The sequence below is a fragment of the Mustela erminea genome, chromosome 20 (genome assembly GCF_009829155.1).
Source record: "Mustela erminea isolate mMusErm1 chromosome 20, mMusErm1.Pri, whole genome shotgun sequence".
Lineage (NCBI taxonomy): Eukaryota > Metazoa > Chordata > Mammalia > Carnivora > Mustelidae > Mustela > Mustela erminea.
Genome location: NC_045633.1, coordinates 32,063,107 through 32,071,880, shown reverse-complemented (window position 1 = coordinate 32,071,880; position 8,774 = coordinate 32,063,107).

Sequence of the window (8,774 nt, the reverse complement as noted above, 5' to 3'; positions counted from 1 at the left end):
GCCTTCCCGGCCTCCGTTCTCCCCGCCCCTCTGGGCGCTCGCGCGACCGTGCGCTGCGTCTAAGTCACGCGAGAGCGACGGGAGACCCGCTCCACCATGTGTGCGCCACGCAAGCGGGGCGCGGAGGCAGGAGGCGTGTACCAAGTCAAAGCTCGGGAGGGTAAGCTTTCCTAGGCCAGTCCCAGTTCTTGGCCCACGGAAGGGTCCTGAAGCGGGGAAAGGGAGAGAGGAGACTCTAATAGCGTGGAGGATTGGGGATAGGGGCTGACAGAGACAACCGGCGGGGCTGAGAGTTCAAGAGAAGGTGAAGGGGCCTGAAGGCAGATCTGGACTCCCGCGTCCATCGCAGTTCCTCCGGTCGGAGAAGGCGTAGCGGAGCTGGCAGAGCCGATCTCCCACCCAAGGTCCCTGCTGACGGAAGACGCTGCCTCCGGTCTCCCCTGTAGGACACGGGGACGCGTTCTTCTCCCATGTCTCTTGGAAGGGCTGAACCCCCAAGTCAGCCCTTGGGGACCCAAGCTATGAGCCCTAGGTCCAGCCTTCAAGGCTACCCTCAGAGCACGCAGACCGCCCCCCACCCCCCTACCCGCGCTTTACCCACCAGCTAGCTCTTCTGCCTCTGCCCACCCCAGCAGGGACCTGCGCCCCCTGGCGGGCAGGGAGGGACGGCGCCTCGGGATTCGTGGCTCCCAAGGGCCGGTAGGGTTTCTCCCCTGGCCAGATTGGTATAGCTTTTGGAGAGTTCCCTTCAAAAATGAGTTAGACCATTAAAAAAAAAACAAAAAAACAAAAAAAACCCAACGAGTTAGAACTGCATTGGGGATCTAGAACTGTTGTCTGCTTGAGTTGCCCCAGCACTCAAATGAGGATGGTAATTCGTTTTGCAACTGCGAAACTTAGTATAACCCTGTAAACTCAAGCCTACACATGTGAGTTGGCATTTTTATGACCCCATTTGACTAGAGGTTGGAAAGGGGTCAGGTTCCTGAAAACTTCTCTCCCAGCACCATTTAAATCCTGTAGTTCTCCTTTTAGCCCCAGATTCTTCCATAATCACAAGTTTGGGGGTTTTTGTGGGGGTGAGGAGGAAAGGCTGGCCACAGCCCTGTTCTGCCTCCAAAGTAACATTTGAGCTGATTTTTTTTTTTTTAAGATTTTATTTATTTGACAGGGAAAGACACAGCGAGAGAGGGAACACAAGCAGGGGGTAGTGGGAGAAGGAGAAGCAGGCTTCCTGCAGATTAGGAACCCTGATGTGGGGCTCGATCCCAGGACCCTGGGATCATGACCTGAGCCAAAGGCAGATACTTAATGCCTGAGCCACCGAGGCGCCCCTTGAGCTGATTTTTTGATGGATGAACAGGAGTTCTTCAGGGAACTAAGGAATATTCTGGAAACACTGAAGGGTATTTTAAAGATTTTATTTATTTATTTGAGAGAGAGAGAGAGAGCATGAGAAGGGAGAGCTTCAGAGGAAGAAGCAGACTCCCCGCTAAGAAGGGAGTCCATGGGAGTCAATCAGGCGGCTCCCTGATCCTGACCTGAGCTGAAGGTAGTCCTTTAACCAACTGAGCCACCCAGGAGCCCTGAAGGGTATTTGTAAAAGAATAGAAGTGCAATCTAAGCTTCCCTGTCAAGAAACTAGAAAATGAAGCACCAAATAAAGCCAAAGAAAGAGAAGTGAAGAAACAATAAACAAAACCCAATAAAACTGGACACAAAAACAATAGAGAAGCTCAATATAAAAGGTGGTTCTTTGGAAAAGATCAATAAAGTTGATAAGCCTCTAGCAAGGCTGACAAAAAAGCAAGAACAAGAGAAGGAAAACTGGAGGTGCCTGGCCGGCTCAGTTGGTAGAGCATGCAACTTATTTATTTATTTGACAGAGAGAGAGAGATCACAAGTAAGCAGAGCAGCAGGCAGAGAGCTAAGGGGAAGCAGGCTCCCCGCTGAGCAGAGACGCCCCATGCGGGGCTCGATTTCAGGACCCTGAGATCATGACCTGAGCCGAAGGCAGAGGCTTAACCCACTGAGCCACTCAGGCACCCCAAGCATGCAATCTTGTCAGGTTGTTAGTTTGAGTCCCATGTTGGGGGTAGAGATTACTTAAATATAAAATCCTAAAAAAGAAGGAAGACCCAATTTATGATTACCAGAAACGAAAGTAGGGATAGCACTAAAGATCCTCATATGCCAAAGATACTTAATTAGAGAATAAGACAGGCATACCTTAGGGATATTGTGGGTTGGGTTCCCAACCACTGCAAAAAAGTATCACGAGAAAGTGAGTTAATTTTTTTTGTTTCCCAGTACCTATAAAATTTATGTTTACATCATACTGTAGTCTGTTAAGTTTGCAATGGCATTAGGTCTAAAGAAGAGTATACATCTTGATTTGAAAATACTTTATTGCTGAAAAATGCTAATCATCCTCTGAGCTTTCAGTGAATTGTAATCCCTGATTACAGATCACTGTAGCAAATATGAAAAGTTTGAAATGTCAAGAGAATTACCAGAATGACACACAGACACAGAAGTAGGCAAATGCCGGGAGGCTGGGTGGCTCAGTCAGTTAAACGTCTGCCTTCAGCTCAGGTCATAATCTCAGGGTCCTGATATCCTTATGGGGCTTCCCTGCTCAGCAGAGAGCTGGCTTCTTCCTCTCCCTTTGCCCCTCCCCTTCTTGTGCAGGTGCACTTTCTCAAATACCAAAATTTTTTAATAGACTATTTTTTTTTAGAGATTTTACTTATTTATTTGACAGAGAAAGACACAGTAAGAGAGGGAACACAAGCAGAGGATGTGGGAAAGGGAAAAGCAGGCTTCCCACCAAGCAGGGAGCCCAATGTGGGACTCAATTCCAGAACCCTCGGATCATGACCTGAGCCGAAGGCAGACACTTAATGACTGAGTCACCCAGGCGCCCTATTTTTTTTTTTTTCCAAGATTTTATTCATTCCTTTGATAGCACGTGCAAGGGGAACAGCAGGGAGAGGGAGAAGGAGAACCAGGCTACTTAGCAGGGAGCCTGATGTTTGATTCCAGGATCCTGGGATCATGTTCTGAGCCCAAGGCAGAGGCTTAACCCACTGAGCCACCCAGGCGCCCACCAAGCAGAATTTAGTCCGAAGTTGCCAGACTGGTTCAATATTAAAAAAACCGATAGCTCTCATTTACCATATTAACAGGCTAAACAAAACAATGTATATGATCTTCCCAATCAATGCAGAAAGAAGCATTTAACATAATTTAGTATTCATTTATGAAAAAAACTCTCAGCAAAGAATAGAAGGAACTTCCTCAACCTGTTAAAGAATATCTACAGGGACGCCTGGGTGGCTCAGACTGTTAAGTGTCTGCCTTCAGCTCAGGTCATGATCCCGGGGTCCTGGGATCGAGTCCCGCATCGGGCTCCCTGCTCAGCCAGAGAGTCTGCTTCTCCCTCTCCCTCTCCCCTTCCTTGTGCTCTCTCTCTCTCTCAAATGAATAAATAAAATATCCAAAAAATAAAAAATTTAAAAGAAAAAAAAAAAAAGAATATCTACAGAGGTGGGCCTGGGTGGCTCAGTCAGCTGAGTGCCTTTGGCTTAGGTCATGATCTCAGGGCCCTGGGATCGAGCTTCAGCCCCACATCAGGCTCCCTGCTCAGTGGGGAACCTGCTGCTCTCTTTCCCTCTGATGTTCCCCCAATTGTGCTCTCTCTCTCCTGTCAAATAAATAAATAAAATCTTAAAAAAAAAAAAAATCTACAGAAGTCCTACAGCTACAATCATACTTAATGGTGTAAAACTAGACACTTTTCTCTTAAAATCAGGAACTCTCGTGGTTAAAGTCCCAGCCAGTTCAATAAGGCAAGGAAAGGATACAGTGTAATAAGGCAAAAAAAAGATTGGAAAGGAAGATATAAAACTCTCTATTTGCAGATGGCACGACTACATACATAAAAAGCCCCAAGGAATCTACAAAGAACTCATAATATTAATAAATGAGTTTAGCAAGTTTAACAGGATACAAGATTAACATATAAAAATCTACCGTATTTATATGTACTGTCAATAAACAACTGAAAACCAAAATTTAAAATACAATACGGGGCACCTGGGTGGCTCAGTGGGTTAAAACCTCTGCCTTCGGCTCAGGTCATGATCTCAGGGTCCTGGGATCAAGCCCCGCATCGGGCTCTCTGCTTGGCAGGGAGCCTGCTTCCTCCTCTCTCTGCCTGTCTCTCTGCCTACTTGTGATCTCTGTCAAATAAATAAAATTTTTAAAAAATACAATACAATTTACAATGGGGGGATATACAGGGGGTGAGGAGGGAAGTAGGAGGGAGAAGTATTTAGGTGTATGTCGGACAAAACATGTATAGGATCTGTATGCTAAAATCTACAAAACCCTGATGAAGAACTCAAGTACGATCTAAAGTAATGGCGAGATGTCCATATCCATGTACTGGAAGACTGAACTGAACATAGTAAAGATACCAGTTCTCTCCAAACTGAACTCTAAGTTTAAGGCAATTCCTATGAAATTCCCAGGAAAAATCTTTGTAGTTATAGACAACTTTATCATTGTAAAGTTAATATGGAAGGGCAAGGAAAGTTAAAGAAATGTTGAAAAAGTTGGATTTGCACTACCTGATTTTAAGACTTACTACTACATAAACACACTGTGGAGACAGTGTGGTATCTCCCAAGGGATAGACACACAAATCAATAAATTGGAATAAAGAACCCAGAAATAGAGTCACACAAATATAGCTAGACAAAGGTGCAAAAGCAGTTGAAAGGGGAAGGAATAAGTCTTTTCACCAAGGTCCTCAAACAATTTGATAAAAAGGCAAAGATTTGAACTTTAGCCCTATGCCAAAAAATTAGCACAAAATGGATCATAGGTCTAAAAAATGTAAGATTATGAAAATTTTAGAAGAAAATAAAGGAAAAAATCTTCATGAACATAGGGTTAGGTGAAGAGTTCTTAAGACAACATGAAAAGCACAATCTATTAGAAGAAAATTTATATTTTATCAATTGTATCTCAAGGTGGCAAAAAGGGGAAAAATAAAAAAGCTTTCACGCTGTGAAAGACGATATTCAGAGAATGAAGAGAAGCCATAGACTGGGAGAAAATATTTGCAAATTTATTATCAGACAAAGGACTTGTATCCAGAATAGAACTCTCTAAACTCAAGAGAGAAAGCAAAAAACCCGATTAGAAAATGGGCAAGTCTTGAACAAACACTTTGGCAAAAAGGGTGTAAGGATGGCACATAAGCATGTAAGAGAGTCAGCACTGTTTGCCATTAAGGAAATGCAAATTAAAACCGTGATGAGGTGCCACCACATGACTAGTAGAATGTCTGCAAGAAACAGTTTTGACTTAATGATACCAAGAGAATGCAGGGGAACTCAATGTTTCACACACTGCCTGTGGGTGATGTTAAATGGTCCAGCCACTCTGGAAAATACTTCGGCAGTTTCTTCTAAAATTAACCAGCATTACATACACTCAACATACAACCCAGTAAAAGCACTCAAAGGCATTTAAAACGTGTTCATAGGGCACCTGGGTGACTCATTCGTTAAGTGTCTGCCTTTGGCTCTGGTCATGGTCCTAGGGTCCTGGGATTGAGCCCTGGGTCGGGCTCCTCGGTCAGCGGGGAGTCTGCTTCTCCCTCTCTCTCTCCCTCTGTTGCTCCCCCTGCTTGTGTTCCCTCTCTGTCAAATAAATAAATAAAATCTTAAAAAACACACACACACACACACACACAAATGTTCATGAATGTCTGTAGCAGTTTTATTTGTACTAGCCCCGAACTGGAAACACCCCAGGTGTCTTTTGATGGGTAAATGGTTAAACAGAATGGCACATCCATACCAAGGAACAGTCCTCAGCAATAAAAGGTGCATCAAGAAGACTTGATAGGGGCGCCTGGATGGCTCAGTGGGTTAAGCCTTTGCCTTCGACTCAGGTCATGATCTCAGGGTCCTGGGATCAAGCCCCGCATCAGGCTCTCTGCTCAACAGGGATCCTGCTTCCCCCCTCTTTCTCTGCCTGCCTCTCTGCCTACTTGTGATCTCTCTTTCTGTTAAATAAATAAATAAAATCTTAAAAAAAAAAAAAAAAGAAGAAGAAGACGACCTGATAGGCTATTGGAGTACCAGTTATGTCACAGGATACCGAGCTGAGCAGCTCACAGTTCCGTGTGGACGGTCAACAAGATGAGCGAAATAGCGTGCCCAGAGCTAAACGGGCAGCATGTACCGGATTTGGTGGAGCCCCAAGGAGGAACAGTCAATATGACCTTGGGGAGATCTAAGGTTTCCCAAAGGAAGCAGTGGCTAAGCTGAGACAGGAATGTCTAGCAGTGGGGCTCAAGTCTGTGCAGTCCCTCCTGGTACAATCGAGAGGTCTGGAAGGACTGAGTCCTGTGAGCTGAGGAAGAAAGAAGGAACCAGCAAAGGACTCAGAAGGAGTCTTAGGTAGGTAAGGAGGTAGGAGGAAACCCAGGGAGTATGGTGTCCTGGAAACTCGGTGAAGAAAGCATTTCCTGGAGGAGGGAGTGACCAGCTGTGACAGACACCACAGGCAGGCCACATAAGATAACGGACCAGTGGATTCAGCAACATGCAGGTCATTGATGACTTGACAAGCTGTTAGGTTTGGTAGACCAAAAACTTGGCTCATGGCAGAAAGTAACTCTTGGAATAAATTCATGTTGAGGCCCATTTTGTCTAGTAATTAACAATAAACACAGTCTATGAGCTATTACTCCAGGGGCTTCTGGGTGGCTCAGTTGGTTGTCTGCCTTTGGCACAGGTCATGATCCTGGGGTGCTGGGTTGGAGTCCCATGTGGGGCTTCCTGCTCAGTGGGGAGTCTGCCTCTTCCTCTTCCTCTCCCTCTGCCCCTCTTCCCCTGCTTGTGTTCTCTCTCTGTTGCAAATAAATAATTTTTTAAAATTTTTTAAATTTTTTTTTTTAAAGAGAAAGAGATGGCAGGACCCAGGGGGAGAGGCAGAGGGAGAGGGAGAAGCAGATTCCTCACTGAGCAGGGACCCCAGTGGGGCTCAGATCCAGGAACCCTATGATGATGATCTGAGCTGAAGGCAGATGCTTAACTGAGCTACCCAGGCGCCCCAATAAACAAATTCTTTAAAAAAAATTTACAAAAGGGGTGCCTGGGTGGCTCAGTGGGTTAAAGCCTCTGCCTTTGGCTCAAGTCATGATCTCAGGGTCCTGGGATCCAGCCCCACATCAGGGCTCTCTGCTCTGCAGGGAGCCTGCTTCCTCCTCTTTCTCTGCCTGCCTCTCTGCCTACTTGTGATCTCTCTCTCTGTCAAATAAATAAAATCTTTAAAAAAAAATTTTTTTTTCAAAAAAAAAAAAAAACGAACTATCACTCCTTTACTCAGTATATGTGTCTCTTCATGAGATCTGAAATATGTTCTCTAAACTTTGACATCCAGATGAATATAAAGGTTCATGATTTAGGTGGGTGAAGTCAGGCACTATAATAAACTGATTTGACATTAAGAGGGCCCTAATCTTTTTGCATTTCATTGAAGACAAATACCACAGAGGACTCTGCCATTAGGAAAAAAAGGCAGAACTTGGCTATTTAGACTTGAGACCTCCCTTTCACCTCCATTAATCACCTAACCAGTTTCTTTTTGTAGTTCAAGAACGCGCCTATTTATTTATTAATTTATTTATATTTTACTTATTTAAGGGCGAGCAACAGAGATAGTGACAGAGATAGAGAGTGCGCCCAAGCAGGGGGAGCAGCATCCTGAGGGAAAAACAGACTCCCCGGCTGAGCAGGGAGCCATACACGGGACTCGATCCCAGGATCCCGGGGACCATGACCTGAGCTGAAGACAGATACTTAACTGACTGAGCCATCCAGGTGCCCCCAAAACATGCCAATTTAAAGCAACAAAGACCAAGACATTTTACAGCCTAACACCTGAATAAACAAAAATATTTTAGGTCTACATGATTTTTTGGTAATTCTCTTTTTCATTTTGTATGGGAGATGCACAGTTCTGATTTCAGTTTCCATTCTCAAAGAGGGCACTGAACAGATTTACCTTCCACAGTGTCTTCAGCAACAGGGGAGCTGCAACATGTTTCCCAGTTTTACAGTTGGGGGAGATTACCTGGCCAGGGTCACAAGTTGGAACATAAGGAACCCTCGGTGATCAGTCTTTTTTCTTTTATTATTATTATTTTATTTATTTGACAGGATGAGAGAAATCACAAGTAGTCAGGCAGGCAGAGGGAAAGGAGGAAGCAGGCTCCCCGTTGAGCAGAGAGCCCAATGGGGGACTCGCGATCCCAGGATCCCGAGATCATGACCTGAGTCAGAGGCAGAGGCTGATCAGACACCCCTGATCACTCCAATCTTGTACCCTGGAGTCCAGCATGTGCTCCTTGCCACCTACTAGTGGGTGCTATGGTGGCATTCAAAGCCCTCAGCTGAATTTCCACTTCCCTTCTTATCCAGCTAGCAATCCATGAACTCTTCTCCAATCAGTTGGATTGCGGCTACTGTAAAGCAGACCCATGCTTTTCCTACACCTACCCAAATGCCTTCCGTGTAGCTCAGCATAGGCCCCCATCATCTCCTACAGACAGCATTCCGCAGAGGTCTCCCCGCTTCTCCTATACCATTTCTCCACCAAAATTTGCAATCTGGCATTTGATAATTAACAATTGAAACATGCTAAAACCTTACTCATTCAGAGATTAGCTAGGCTGCTTGGGAACTTGAATC